The sequence below is a fragment of the Colias eurytheme genome, chromosome 25 (assembly GCF_061535395.1).
Source record: "Colias eurytheme isolate Ceu_HAF_F1 chromosome 25, ilColEury1 Martin Lab GWU primary, whole genome shotgun sequence".
Taxonomy (NCBI): Eukaryota; Metazoa; Arthropoda; class Insecta; order Lepidoptera; family Pieridae; genus Colias; species Colias eurytheme.
The window spans coordinates 1,557,183-1,574,482 of NC_143004.1; the positions used below are offsets into that span (position 1 = coordinate 1,557,183).

General features: G+C 32.2%; 1 protein-coding gene across 1 annotated transcript in view; it reads left to right on the top strand.

Moving 5' to 3' along the window:
• Swim (Secreted Wg-interacting molecule) overlaps window positions 1-17,300 on the top strand; it is a 50,177-nt gene that overhangs the window by 19,855 nt on the left and 13,022 nt on the right. The gene's annotated exons all lie outside the window — the stretch shown is intronic.

Below are 17,300 nucleotides of genomic sequence, written 5' to 3' on the forward strand. Positions count from 1 at the left end.
AACAAAAATAGAATTGTCAATATTAGACTAGAGTAGATAATTTTTGAAACAAAAAAAATCGCAGTCGGATGAAACCCATTAGAAAATGATGGGAATATGATAAAAATGTAAGGAAAAATAAATTACGGTCAATCCGAGTTCGGGAAGTGGGAGGGGGGAGCTTTTAAGAGAAAAAAATGGTCTCTCTCGATTTCCGACAAAACTACAAGTCTTACGGAAAAAAGTTCAATGGCAAAGTTGTAGGTAATAAAAGAATCTACAACTTTTGTATTCACAATTTTTTCACATAACCTCAAAATTTAGGTGAAAAATTCAAAAAACCAAGTTTTTGGTTTTTTATTTTTATCTACTTCAAAATTTATTGTTTTTCTACGAAATTTGGTGAAAACTTACTTTATTATATCCCAAATACACTGTAATTTATTTGATTGAAAATATTTATTTTTTCGCCTTATTTTGAATTAATACCAAAAAAACAACCTAATTTTCAATCGAAAAGTCACCCGTCAAAATATCAGCTTTTTTCAAAAACTTGGGGTGCCTTTTATTCATTGAAATCTCTACTTTCATATGGTGTAAAAAAAATAAACACCACCATAGTAAATGTTCTCAGGAAATGCATACAAATAGTGTGAAAATTAGCTTTTACTAAATCAGGCACACTTCTCGAACTACCTGAAATGTTTATATCGACATCATTTTGCTTTTGAATATGCTGTAAAATATTAAACTTAGAACAGATAATTATTTTTCTTTTGAAATATTACCGAAAAGCAGATACAAGAGAAGATATAGAGTTCGAGAAGTGTGCCTGATTTAGTAAAAGCTCATTATCACACTGTTTGCATGCATTTCCTGAGAACATTTACTATGGTGGTGTTTATTTTTTTTACACCATATGAAAGTAGAGATTTCAATGAATAAAAGGCACCCCAAGTTTTTGAAAAAAGCTGATATTTTGACGGGTGACTTTTCGATTGAAAATTAGGTTGTTTTTTTGGTATTAATTCAAAATAAGGCGAAAAAATAAATATTTTCAATCAAATAAATTACAGTGTATTTGGGATATAATAAAGTAAGTTTTCACCAAATTTCGTAGAAAAACAATAAATTTTGAAGTAGATAAAAATAAAAAACCAAAAACTTGGTTTTTTGAATTTTTCACCTAAATTTTGAGGTTATGTGAAAAATTGTGAATACAAAAGTTGTAGATCCTTTTATTACCTACAACTTTGCCATTGAACTTTTTTCCGTAAGACTTGTAGTTTTGTCGGAAATCGAGAGAGACCATTTTTTTCTCTTAAAAGCTCCCCCCTCCCACTTCCCGAACTCGGATTGACCGTAATTTATTTTTCCTTACATTTTTATCATATTCCCCTCCTTTTCTAATGGGTTTCATCCGACTGCGATTTTTTTTATCTTTTCATTATTTTTAAAGGCTTCTACCCCAGTCTATATCTTGGTCAATATAATATGTACCCATTTTCAAATGTAGATAAATATAAGTACCTACCTATTTTCTTTACATTTACTTTTGCACAAAAAATTATCAATGGACATTAATTTATGAATTCAAATTGTCATTTGTCAGTCATTATAACTGTTCAATAACTGTTATCTAATATTATCTATTTTAAGAATTTAGTCAACAGTCCTAACGGTTTGCAAATATTAACCATATAAATATGTTAATTTCATTTAAATTATTATGTTTTGCATACAAATGTTGGAAGCCGAAAATTATGTCAATTAGAGCTGATAAGCTAAAAGCTTTATCAGAAAGGTTCTCATAATTTAGATTGAGTTATTTAACTCTTATCAATACATTGGCAAATAAAATATGAGATAGTTATTTTCTAAATGTATACCTACTTTTTAAATAATAATATTTTGTTTAATTTCATCAACTCATAAAAATAGATACATAATATGAACATATTGAAACGAATTCACCAGATTGTTTCTAGGAAAAGTTTTACTATTTATTTTTAGAAAGTTTTTTTATAAAGCAACTAGCAGTCCGCCCCGGCTTCGCCCGTGGTACATATTTACGTTTTCTCTACGTAAGAACCATCCTCTAGTAACGAAATCGGTTCAGCCGTTCTCAAGTTATGCGCTTACCAACACATTTTGGGATTCATTTTTATATTATAGACATAAACTAAAATTTTATTTATGTGTAGCTGTACTCGTAAGTTCTCGATAATACATAATTTATTATTCGTATAGTCGTTTATATTTTATCGTAACACGTGCCATAGAACATAGAGTCGTTAGAAAAAGGTCGAATTACAATTTACAACCGGAAAATTGTCGCATTAAATATTTATTAGGATCATCCACACTACATATGGGTGTGCCAAATGCCTATCCGTCTCTTATGCTTCCGCAGTTTAACCACCGCACCAATTTGGATAAAATTTGCAATTAATATAGTTCTCCTTCTCGTATCAAACATAGCTCCTTTTCCAAGGAAAATCACAAATCGAAAATCTTGGCATCATTACTTATTAATTATTATATACTAGCTTTCCGCCCGCGGCTTCGCCCGCGTTTTCAAAGAAAAACCCGTTCCCGTAGGATTTCCGGGATAAAACCTATCCTATGTCCTTTCTCGGGCATCAAAATATCTCTATACCAAATTTCATGCAAATTGGTTCAGTAGTTAAGGCGTGATTGAGTAACAGACAGACAGAGTTACTTTCGCATTTATAATATTAGTATAGATTATACTTGTCTGCAAGCGAAACCGCGGGGCAGAACTAGTTCAATAATAACTTTACGAATGTACGCATCTGTTTTATAAACAAAACATCAATCTTCCTGTACTTCAAAACACATTAAAACAGTAAATGTCACAATTTGGTCAACCCATGAATTATTTAAACCTTGTTTTTTAAAGGTTACTTTGATGAATACGTTTATTCTTATGGTTTTCAAATTTAAGCTTATACGAAGGTCACCTGACCTTCCCGATGAATGTAATACTAATACATAAATCAAGAGATATCTGGAAATATACAACAAATTGATTAATTATATCAATTCTCAAATCGACAGATTATCTCGAATCTCGAATTGTAAAATTAAAGCAAATGTTGAGCATCTTCTCCCAAAAGTAATAGCCAAAAGTAATAGTAAGTCTCATATAGCTTGAAACCAAGCATTGAAACCTTCATCGATCGACTATCCTACATAAACTTTAATTTCGAATACTTATAAATTTTTAAATAGAAAAAATCGATCACGAGGCCGGTTTCGACCCTTACCATGCCTTACGATGGTCTTCCAAAGATACCCACTGCCCTCGGGGAAGGAGCCGTGGGTTATGTCGGATTCTTACCGACTAAAACCCCACTGTGTAGTGTGTTCCGTCGAGCCGCTTTAATGATGGGGCCGCGGGTATTGGTTGGAATTCTTCCGCGACCACCTCCCTAAAGAAAATCGATCAGTGAAACAGATCTACGAATAATGCATCTGCCCCTTACCCCACTAGGGGACGGGACTTCCTTTTTAAGGTTAGATGAAATTCTTCGCGGGAGGGACTTAAGTTAAATGTTTTCTTTTTCTTTTTTATACCGGTTTAACCCGGATGAGCCAGTGACTCGTTATGTTAGTTATCCATAGAAATTCATGTTTTATCATCGATATAGAATTTAAATTAAGAATCAATTGTAATTAATCATCTATAAAGAGTTCTTTCAATTTCTTTGAAGACTGAATTACGGACAATTGGTCAAAGCGACGAAGGTCGTTGTAATTTAGAAACCGCAAGCGAATTTGTTGGCAGATTCAATTGTATGACATAAGTTAGCTAATATATTATCTGTACGAATATTAGAGGGAAATATTTTTGTTTGTACTAAATAAGATCCGAAATAAATGGACCCGTTTCGAGTTATATAGAGTGTAATTGTCGAAAATTGGTTTATTCGTAGTCTACATTATAATTCATTTTTGAAGGAGATTGGCTGTATTATTTTGCGTTTTTATATATATATTTAGCACTTATTTTATTACATTTTATAATATATTTTGAAAATAATTTAGTTTTTGGCAGTTTTCTAATATTAACTTGAAATTGTGAAAAATAAACAAAAAAAAAATATCTTTCTAATAAACAGTAAGGACAACGTTATGGCTTTAGGCGGAATGCAAAATGTCAAGTGGCTTTTCAATATAAATGCTAGAAACGTGATAACGTTAATTAAAATACCGATTGTAATATTTAAATGCTACTATTGAGTTACTTTATGGTAAAGCTCAAGAGTTTGTTTGTTTGTTTGAATGTGCTAATCTCAGGATCCGATACTGGTCCGATTTCAAAAATTCTTTCGGTGTTTGATAGCCCATTTATCGAGAAATGTATCATCACGCTAAGGCAAACAGAAGCTGAGCACTGCAGGTAAAACCGCGGGGCACAGCCAGTGTACCTACTATAATCGAAAGTAATGCAATTAGGAAACGAATAAAATTAGCTAGAAGTTTTAACATGTTTTTGGAAAATATTGTTACTAAATCATATTTAGTTAAAAGTGATTACCTCATAACAAAGTCATTTTTTTTATATTATAAGTACTAAATGCAGGTAGAGCTCCTATATGTTTTTGCTTTTAGCTCTTCTATAAGTCTAACAAAATATTTTAATGTTTGAACTTTATATTTAAGTGTGTTATATTTTTACTAATTTCATACATAAGTAGGTACTTTCCACACCTTGTATAATTAATTTACTTATACAATAACTAGATTTCCGCCCGCGGCTTCGCCCGCGTTTTCAAAGGAAAACCCGCATAGTTCCCGTTCCCGTGGGATTTCCGGGATAAAACCTATCCTATGTGTTAATCCAAGTTACCCTCTATATGTGTGCTAAATTTCATTGTAATCGGTTCAGTAGTTTTTACGTGAAAGAGTAACAAACATCCATACATCCATACATCCTTACAAACTTTCGCCTTTATAATAGTATTAAGATTCAGATAAACAATATACATGTATAATCACATTCGCACTTGAGAATTGTGAAAGTTTCAAGGTGCATTGCTGTTCATGACACAATAGTTAAATATAGTTCTTCCCAGGTGGTCAATGGATAGTCAATAGTACTGGCGAATCGCCATCTTTAAATGTTATAGGGATGTGCGTTTTATCGATAATTATTAGGCGTGAAAAATAGATGTCATATTTTTTTTTTCAGTTTTGCATTTGGATTGAAAAGTGCAATTGAGAAATTCATGGTAAAACACATAACTAAATGAATGAAACCATTAAAATGAATTCATGTCGAAATTGCGGGAAGATATAGATTATAGAGTTATAAAAATCATCAAAAACTGAAACATTTATAAGACACTAGTGCTAATAACGCAGTCTAATAACACGTAAAAAAATGTAAAAATATACTATGTACGTTTGTGAATAATTAAAGAATGCGTGCATAAGATTTGACAAGAAGAATTGACGCAGTAGTCATGGTAGAGATAATGCACATGAGTAAATAAATAGTAGCTAAAGTACAAGACTTGTGGATTCAAAAAGAAAAAAAAAATCTGCTTAATCTTTGATTGATTCAAAAACATGCAAAACTTTCACATTTTGTAATGCCATACGTTACTTTATACGTAAATTTAAAATGTAACCCCATTGGAAAGTAATAATAAATTTAAAACAAAGCCTACGTTTCGTGACTCGACAAAATATTTTATCGATAACGGCGATTTCGAAACTGCATTCACTTTTTCCTTGCGATAGTTAAGACGTAGTGATGTCACTTATCGATATATATGCGGCGCGTTAAAACTATCGTAAAGATTTCTGAGCCTTCGCGGTATGAATAACAATTTGTTGACTTTGAAAATTCGTAACAATAATATTTGAAACACGTATTATCATAAACATGAGTCCTTGTTTTTTCTGTTACAATGACACCATACATTAATGACTATAGTCCTTTTGGTAGGCAAATGAAAATATTCTTCACTTGAGTTGGGGACACGCGTCACCATAATATAGTATTTATGTAACATCAATACAAAGTCAATCTTGATAGTATTATCGATGTAATTATCTACTAATTAATATGCATGTCTCCCAGAAGTAGGTAGGTGTATTCCCTAAATGTGACTCTACAAGACAGAACGCTTATTGGGTTTTATTAAAAAAAGTGAGCAAATAAGAGTTTTCATGCAATTAAAACAATATATAATTGTTCTCGTCCTTTAAAAACAAACAATATGTATTGCCAGTTTTAATATTTATACTAATTAGCCTGTATTTGTTCGGTAAAGACATTTTATTTACTTTGAATTCAACCGCTCTCTATAATGATATGCGTATTATTATAGTGTTAGACGTAGCTTTTGATTTAATATTTATGTGGATGAATAGTTGTCATTTTAGTTGTCACTGTTTCCTGTCCGAACATGCTTAGCTGTTGAATAGTATAAATTGCCGCGTTCCTTTGACTCGTGGCGCATTCGTACGAATCGTGCCTAGGGGCTCGGACGCTGTTTATACGACGTTCGACCCAACTACCCTCACTTTACTAATAGTCGTTGACTCGCTGCGATTTGTTATCAACTACCTACATCAATTAGGTAGCTGTGTAGAATCGCAGTACATTCTTATTACATTCAAACTAATATTTAACTAGCTTCGCATCTTTTTTCTTATATCAGAAGCGGGATAGAATTCAAGCCTACACTTGTTAACTGTTTTGAGTTTACGTAGTTTTGTAACGGCATACTGGCGTTTGTGTTTTTTCGTTCGTTGTGTGAAGTAAAAGTTTGTTACGTGGATTATTGTAACGGGAATGTAGTTCATCGAAGGAATAGTGTGTAGTGATCCAAATCGCTAGTTGAACTCTGGCGTTGAGGTATTGTCTAGTCGCTGACGTATCGTAGTGATGTATTTCACTAGTCGTACGAGCGTAGATATACCAAGATACGCGAACGGAGTGCCTATGTCATGTGGAGGTGGTTATTGTTCTGTCAGGTCAGTGTGGCCGAGGCAGGATGGTTGTGTAATCCCGAGATGAACTACCGTAGTGTTTTAATACGAGAAAAGGCGTACGAGGACGTACGATTGTCAGTATGGCCGTGTTAGACGTAGCTTTTGATTTAATATTTATGTGGATGAATAGTTGTCATTTTAGTTGTCACTGTTTCCTGTCCGAACATGCTTAGCTGTTGAATAGTATAAATTGCCGCGTTCCTTTGACTCGTGGCGCATTCGTACGAATCGTGCCTAGGGGCTCGGACGCTGTTTATACGACGTTCGACCCAACTACCCTCACTTTACTAATAGTCGTTGACTCGCTGCGATTTGTTATCAACTACCTACATCAATTAGGTAGCTGTGTAGAATCGCAGTACATTCTTATTACATTCAAACTAATATTTAACTAGCTTCGCATCTTTTTTCTTATAATAGTATTATTCAATAAAACAATGTTTAGAGGAATAACCTCGGCTTATAAATAAAAACTAATTTTATTAGCTATTACGTAATCCACGTGTGTAAACCTAATGATATATTTATATTTTTTCATAAAAATGTTAAATATGTTTACAATTTGAAATTGTTTTATAACACTGATACACGACATACTTAATAATTATACTGTGAATTATACCAATAATATAATTTATGTTCGATAATGAAACAAAGTTTGAATGAATGAAAATTCTTTATTGCAATTAAAATTACATAAAAGTCGTACAGTAAATAGTCGGCAATATATTTAAAGATAGATGCAGTCTCTACAGGCCACCCCTAAAAAAACACATCATTGGCCATTGCTTAAATTTAAACTTCAGTCATTGTACTTATATAATATAATAACATTTCTCATCGTATTTGAAACTTGATTGTTGGATTCAGAAGTAACTCTTGGTTTTCCCGCGACATTTTTCAATGATGATCCGCTCGTATGCCTTCTGATATGCGATAAGCCTTCCTCGATGGGCTACCCAACATTAAGATACTATTACCACAGATAATATAATACTATTTAACTAATATTAGTAGGTTTCCAATTTCCATTATGTCTTTTAGCAGTATTAATTCCAGTGTGGAAAAATGATAGAGTTATAGAGGTCAATTTTTAATCCTGGAAATAATACTGCTAAAAAACATCATGGTATGAGATTAGCGCGTTATTTAAACATATAAATATGTTTGTATGTTTATGTTTGACTAGTTGTGGCCCGCGGTTTTACCCGCAGTGCTCCGCTCCTGTTGGTCTGAGCGTGATGATAGCCCGTAGCCTTCCTCGATAAATGAACTATCAAACACCGACAGAATTTTTTAAATCGGATCAGTAGTTACTGAGATTAGCGCGTTCAAACAAAAAAATTCTTCAGCTTTATAATCTTAATATATATAAATCTCGTGTCACAATGTTTGTCCTCAATGGACTCCTAAACCACTTAACCGATTATAATAAAATTCGCACACCATGTGCAGTTCGATCCAACTTGAGAGATAGGATAGGTTTTATCCCGGAAATCCCACGGGAAAGGGAACTATGCGGAGTTTTCTCTGAAAACGCAGGCGAAGCCGCGGGCGGAAATCTAGTATTAGTATATGGATAAGTATCTGTTTCAATTCCGTCAAAATCGGTCAAAAAGCCGTTATGTTATAGTATTTATGATGAGTTTATTAGATACGTGTTAGTCGGTTTATGTGAAAACTATGCAGAATTTATAATATTATTTTATGCATAGTAGGTTAAGTGTCTTGAAGATGAAATTTTAATTTTATTAATACTGCGTGTCCATTTCGATTTAATTATTTATGTTCATTGCAAGTTACAACTAAGTTTGCAATCCAATAGTATCACATGCATATTGCATCAAGATTCAATTTAAACCTTAATTTTCAATTTATAAGCGCGTGTTTTCAATGAAAAACCCGCATAGTTCCCGTTCCCGTGGGATGTCCGGGATAAAGCCTGTCCTATGTGTTAATCCAAGTTACCCTATACATGTGTGCTAAATTTCATTTTAATCGGTGGAGGAGTATTTGTGTGAATGAGTAACAAACATACACATATACCTACATCCATCCTCACAAACTTTCGCAGGATAGGATAGGATAATATGCAAACAAATTTAATTTATTCCCTAAGTTTATTCCATACATATTTTTACAATGACGATAAAAGGAAAACTTCGGCTCATTTACGCTAAATAAGTTTTTGTACATATTATAACTGTATCTATAAATACCTAAAAATACCACAAATAATTTGTTTTTTTTTATTACCATTGTCAACGAGCGGATGACGTCATTCATTCTGACATAATACTATTGTCAAGCCATAGTTCTTATTTCTTATGTTGTAGTTCTTATGATAACAAAAAAAGTACAGTTTTCAATTTAAATAAATACCTTAAATGTAACGTCACGCTTCTTATATGTGGTAATACCAAGGTTAGTTAAAAATTTACATTTCAGGAAAAGCAAAGAAAAACTTAAATATATATTATTATTGGACAATGTAAACCGACTTCAAAAAAAGTGGAAGTTCTCTGTTTGTTTTTACTTTTTTAACACGTATTCTTGGTTGTTATTTTTTTAATATCTGTTTTATTTATTTTAAGACTGATAAATTACTTACAACTAAATTCTATATGCTTTACAAATAGGCAGAATGACAAGATAATATTTCATAATTTAACCTTTAGCGCATATCAAATAATCAAATATCAAATGAATACTACATACTTAGTATACAATAATAGGTAAAACCTTTTACATGTTAAAATTATGTTAATATAATATATTTATAATAAACTTGTCAAGTAGTTAAAAGGATAAGTGATATCAGATAATATGCAATAAAGGAATTTGAATTCATACCAAACACACCTGTATCAGATATTCTACATCATAGAGTCATAGACTATACTAGAGTTCTATATATTTTATCCGTAGTAATTTGTCACGTATTCCAAATTTAAATGTTCGAAATGTCAATTGTGGCGCCACAATAATTGTAGATGACGTAATCAGCAAATTGGTTTGCTTTTTTTTAGATCGAATCAGTTTAGGAATTTTACTAATGGTCATTTAAAAAGATAGAGGTTAAACAGAAATTAACGGACTGTTAAATGTAGGAAATATGAATATATTATAATATTACTCACTGCTTTGTTATTTAAAGGTCGTTTTCTTTGTATATTAAATCGATATTAACTACTGCAAAGAAAATTGATTTATAATAACATAACTTCTTTAAAGGTGTATTTTTTTTAATAATTTAACGATTCTTCATAATCGATGTTAACGTTCTTATAAACGTTTTTAAATTTATGCCAAATCAAAAGGTAGCATAGTAGCATTATGGGTCTCTTCAAAAGAAAATTTAATGTCATTTTTCTCTTGGTTAATTAAAGTTTATGATTTTTTTTTATTTCGCCAGTTTTATGGAAGAGTGGTTACTCTCTTATAAAAATTCGACGCATAATATTCTGTAAGAAACCTAATAAATGATTTCGTCAAAATAAAAACAATATAAAGAATAACTAATGCTTGAGACTGAATTTAGGAAAATTGGATATAAATTTTTTATTTAGTAACAGTAACAGCTTTCCATTGTATTGCATAAAATTCAAGTTTATGCGAACTTTCAAAATATCGATATATGAGCAACACTTTTAATTAATATCGATAAAGACAGTCGATAATCGTCATGAAATATATTATGGCGCCAAGTTTTATGTTCATAAGAAAGAACCAAGTCAGTCGGTCGTATGTTTTAGGGTGTGTATACAACTAGCGTTGGAATTTTTTCGAAATTTATTTTTCTCTGATTTAGCTACTATGGATAAAATTCACTATAAAGACATTTACAGGCTATCACTGCTAGACCGGGAGATACTGACACAAAATTTCGAGTCATTTGTAACAAGGATGGCGGTTCTACAGGGGTCTTAGTACGCAATGACAAAAAGAAAAATGATGGTGTGAACGCTGGTACCGGTGGCTTAGTCGCGTGGGCGTTTGTCGAACTCGTCGGAAAAATAGCGAAAGTCAAACGATTTGTAACACAAAAATTTTAGAATTTGCCGATAGCCCATAAAAAAGTAGTAGGCGGTAGTGTCATGCCATACTTTTCCGGTGTGACTTACAGCCCGCCATACCGACGCGAATGTGTTGATTTAAATAAAACAATCATTCAACCATTTGTACCAGGCTAACTTTTGCACAGGTAACTATCGTCGTGCAGCCATTTACGAAAATCGCCATGCCATACTTTTCGGACGATTCCAAATGGTCGCCATACCGCCGAAAATCTGCAAAAAATTTTTATTTGCCAAACTTTTTGTACCAGTATTGCATTTGGATTTTTGGAGAGTATTTGATAAAATGTGACCATTATTATATTTGCCATACTTCTAGTAGGGGGAAAAAGTGCTGTCATACTTGAAAACTTAATTTATTATTAATTTATATAAGTGAAGATTTCCAACACATAGATCTTTGAAATTTTGTATTTATATTTGTTGATCCTCAAACTTACAGGAAAAATAAGTGCCATACTGTTACAAATCGTTTGACTTTCGCTATTTTCCGACGAGTTCGACTAACGCCCACGCGACTAAGCCGCCGGTACCAGCGTTCACGCCATCGTTTTTCTTTTTGTCATTGCGTACTAAGACCCCTGTAGAACCGCCATCCTGTTACAAATGACTCGAAATTTTGTGTCAGTATCTCCCGGTCTATGCATTCACCTGTTTAAAAGGAAAAAAAAATTAATACGAACTTCCCGCGTATTCTGGAACGTCAGTGAATACCTAATGAAAATGCATTAAACTGTTAATATTATATTGTAATTTATGGGTAAATTAGAGCTTAGACAATCACATAAGTTACTTTACTCTGCAAAAAATTAGAAAGGGGAAATTTTGCAGGTCCAAAAAAAGAGGATAATAAAAAAACTTTAGAATGGCATCTGTCACGGAGTCTTTATTTGAATTACGCTGACCCAAAAATCCTAATGTATGATCGTTGTTCCACAGATAAGATAAAAATTAACGATAAATATTGAAATGATTAATTCACGCGTGTTTATCTACTTCATTTAAATAATGAGTCTGTTTCTTAATACTTTGGTTAAAAATTGCTGTTTCGAGAGGCAACCCTAATTCATAATTTAAACAAGCATAGGCTATTTGCCCTTGACTGCATAATCTGAATTATTTCCAGACCATTTAGAACAAACAGAAAGACAAAAGATCAAAAGAAATATTGTTGTTTTACCGTGAAAGAGCATGCTTTCATGGTACTGTATGAATAAACTATGAAATTTATTTATTCATACAACAAACAGTTACTTTAATATTATAATGTTATTTATTCACTATTTATATTAGGTGACAACCCTAGCCATTAATCATAATACAATCATAATAATATAGGAATTTTATTTCGCATGTACCTCAAAATCTGCATACTAAATGGTCTATGACGAACACAAATATGCATTATTCAAAATATGACATCATAGAACTTATCATTCTAGGTTATATTTATTTAAATCTAGGTATTATTAAAGGTCATGTAGATGGCAATGAAAAAGTTATTTGTACACTAAAAATAATAATATATTTATTTAGCCTATAAATTTAAACTCCAATAGATTGAAACTGAGGCCTTCTGGCCTTTTGTCACAGAATATTTATATGAAGAAAACATGAAGAAAACGAATTCTTTTAAATGTACATATTGAATTACAGTACAGGACAAATTATTTGGGACAAAATTAATGAATTTCGAGAAAACCTTTGAATGACTTTTATTAATGCTAAAGACGTAAGTTACATTTCCAAGCTTGTAATGGATTTTTATAAATTCGTCACAAAGATAGACATAGTTTTTAATAAACACTTTAAAATATGTGAAATAAAGGAAGAAATTTTGTATAGAAAATGGTGAATGCCTTACCGGGTACTATAATAGTAGGTATTATATTTTTTGTGATTAAAAGTTAAAACGTAACGTAACCTATATGCGAGTGCAGCCGTGGGCAGGAAGCTAGTTTACTCATAAACATTAACAATGATGTCGATTGACCATGATGCGTTGATGACATCGTGTCGCATACGGTAACTATTTCCTATTTATATAATAAACTAGCGGTCCGCCCCGGCTTCGCCCGTGGTACATTTACGTTTTCTCTACATAAGAACCATCCTCGTACTTCCAGGAATATAATAAAAAAATATGTGGTTTTATGAAACCACGGTAAAAGTGAAACTGTTCGAACGGTTCCGAACACTGCTTTGTGTAGCGCATGTCGCGTGACGGTCGGCTGCCGAGTAGGTATACCTACTCGGCAGCCGCGATACACGCGACATGCGCTACACAGACCAAAAAGTTTGAGACGATGTAATAAAAGTTTCACTTTAAAAAGAATTATCGAAATCGGTTCAGCCGTTCTCGAGTTATGCGCTTACCAACACATTTTGCGATTCATTTTTATATATAAGATATGTGCGTTAATATTCAAGATTTTTAGTTGTTTCTTAATGCATACTTAAATTAGAAGATCGATTTTGCGCAAATTTTGTACAAAGTGTCCAATCTAGAATAACATACAGTTGAATTTTTAAGTCTGTATCCGATATCACGTGAGTAAATTTGCGGGATGAAGCCATTTCTAATATATTTTTACTCTTGTTTTCCAACACTACTACTTATATTAAAAGTTCTAAGCACAAATTATAGTAAATATTAAAATTCAAGTCTTCAAAGCACACACATTTTATTTGAGAAAAATATACAGGTGTTGTATTTAGAAATATATAATAGATTATAGAGCTTTACCACGTTTAAGTATTTATCATCTTTTGGAAGCTCTAAAGCACCGTACACTGAAGTAATCATAAAAATAACTCAAAAACAATTAAACACTATAGATAAATATGTAACATTCAACATTCAAATAATCATATGATAAAGAATTGGGCTACATTACGAAACGACGACTTGTTAATTTTCAACGCACATTTGATGTTTATCACAGAATGATAGATTTACACGCTGACTAGGGCATGCACCCGGGTTTACCCGGTTCCGAAAAACCCGGGTAAACCCGGGTTTTTTGATGATCTTGAGAACCGGGTCTGAAAAGTATGAAACCCGGTTCTCCCGGTTCCGACAAAAATAGTAAAATATAAAGTATTATTTATATTTTGCTGCATTATTTTAACCAATTTATTGTATCTGGCAACGTCAGACTCACGTGCATCGCGAATTTTCGTGCCACGCCTCAAGCGTGGCTCTGATTGGTTGTCTAACCGATGCTATTAGTTTCCTACGGTTGCATTACCAAAAAAAAATTAGGCTTTGAAAATGACAAAAATTAGGCTACAGAAATATTTTTATTAGATTTGTCGTGAATGAAAAGCTGTTGATTTTACTGTTTCATATAATGATCCAGTCATGTTTTTGTTTTTTGGTATCAAGCTGAAATTTATAACGAATACTCAAGTCTTCGGTCCCTTTTATGTGAAAAAGTCAAACTCACAAGCCAACGCATCAAAAAATACAGCCGTAAATGCTGAAAATTTTCGCAAATTTCGACATTCGCATGGGACTCAAAACCTACAGTTGGGTACTTTTCATGAACACAGATCCTTTAAATTTGGTAAAAGTAACGTCTTATAACACAGATTTAAAGGAGAAATTGCTAGAAACGTAAATTTTAAAGTTACAACATTACAAAAAAAATAGGTTTGTTCGGAGCCCTCGGAGCGCGAGTCCGACTCGCACTTGGCCGGTTTTTTGCTTTACAGTTTGTTTGGTTGGTTTAAGTTTATATGTGGTATTATGATAACAAGGTACTTTTATAAGACTGTTAAATAAAGAGAAGTATTGAAATTTTGTTTCTTTATTAATTTAATAAAATAAGACACAAGCCGCGTAAAATAAAAGGCCCATCAGGTACTTTTACAGTTACTTTTGTTTAATTTCGTATTTTTTTCCGAAGTATTATAAAAGAACCGGGTAACCCGGTTCTACCCGGTTCTGAGCTCGATTTAGAACCGGGTTTCAGAAACTTGGAACCGGACTCGGTTCTGCATGCCCTAACGCTGACGTCATCCGATGATGATGAGTGACGAAATACCGTGAGTCAATACGTTTTTATGTAATCTTTAGCTTTTTATGCCCATTTATAGTCACAATGAGTTCAATGCCCACCTTTATTGATATTCACTTAAACACTTCATGATCTGTTTTTTAAGGTAACAAGTTTGAACAAAATTGACTAAATATTTATTGTAGCATTGTTCGTTTTTAAATGGTCCAATCGACGGACAATTTTAACAGCAATTTATACTTTATTAATACAAAAAAGAAACAGAAATAACAGATATAATATTTAAACAGGAATTAGAAACTTAGTTGCGTTCCAATAATTTGACCACCATAGTGGGTGGCTACCTATACCACCCATACATACATTTTTCGAATATTCCTAACGTAAAATTACAAGGAAAGGCGGCAAATATCAAAGCATTCCATTTAAATAGAGCGGGCGGTTTGATCAAACATGCATTAGTAGTGACATTTCACACATAGATGTATAGTATTGATGCTCCAATGTTGATCATTATTAGGCTGTGTACGAACAAGCATTTTAAAATGTACTTAGAATATAAAAGAAGAATATTCAAGTTTAAGAAATACTTAGGCACACACATATTAAGCTATTGATTTTTACTAAAAGGGAATTTTCAATTTATATATGAAGTGTGTGTATTTTTGTAGATACAGGTTTAGAGAGCCATTCCTTTCAAAGTTGCATCAAACACACAGTATACAATTAATTATTTAACATATTCTTTGAGGTACTGAAACTTTCACGTGCATTATAAAGTTATTATTTAGGCACTTCAAAGAGAATCTTCTACATACAATTATATTTAATTGTTTATCAGTTTTACATAAGCCACTTACACTTTATTATAATCATAAAAGCTGAACTTATACACTACAAATAGACTCTACAACTCTATTCCTCTACCAGTTTTAATATAGCTACTTTTAAATTAAAGTATTCAATACAATTTTAAATATTATCAAAAAATAAATTAAACGCCTCGTGGGTACTCACCCTAAACCTACAAACCGGCGCGTGCGCCGCTCGTTTATTCTTAAACAACTATTAATAACGCTAATTGTTGTATATCTCATTCAACTAACAAGGCCAATATATTCGGCCAATGCAATATCAAAAGTGTCATATAAATCTTATGATGCAATGGTTACGGCATTCCATATATGATAGAAATATAAGGTACAAAACACACTTAAATTCTAGGAAAAAATGTACGATACATTTTTCACCGATCCTTGCAACACAAAGTTCGAATTAAATCTGTCTGTCTGTCTGTGAGTAAAATCGAGTCTAAAGCAGTCGGTTACGAACTTACAAACATAAGTAGTTACCGCCCGCGGCTTCACCCGCATTGTCTAAAACCTATTAAATTATATACTAAAACCTTCCTCTTGAATCACTCTATCTATTAAAAGATTTAAGCATACAAAGGGACATAGAGACACAGAAAGCGACTTTGTTTTATTCTATGTAGTGATGTAAAGCTTATAAAAGCGTGTTAAAAATTAATGTTTGTCTGTATGTCCTTTATAGTATCGTTAACTATGCATTTAACCATCTTCAGCAAAGTGTATGTATTGAGCTCACGAAGGTTTCTGAGTTGGTAAGACCAATATTCAACAGTGAACAGGCGAAGCGGCGGTGCTCAGCTAGTATTATATGAAACGTATACCTAGCAGATGTTTTATTTGTTGTTTTTTAATCAATGCGTTTTAAGAACAAGGTAATTATATAAAAATAACAACTGTCAACTATGCATATGCATTTTATAGCAAAACAGGAATTGGTCCATCATTAGATCATCTCAAAAAAGGTTGAAACACGGAAGAAATCACAAGTAATACGTGATACAGTAATAAAAATTCGACCGTCTCAAATGTTAATTGATATTTCTACATAGGTAATTAAGTTGATTCCTTTATTTGATCTTTATAGAAATAAATCGCTAACGCTATTCCGCAGTCAATGTCAATGATCAATCAAATGGTATGCGGACAACATTACGAAACTTATTTTATATATTTATTGTTATATCTAGGTTTTATTGAATGAAACTTGGTTCTTTCCTATTATTATAGATAATATAATAATAAGCATTTAAGCTAGTAATAATATTTATAAAATTATGTCATACTGTTTGTATCATAATAATTGAGTCATCTATTCGTAT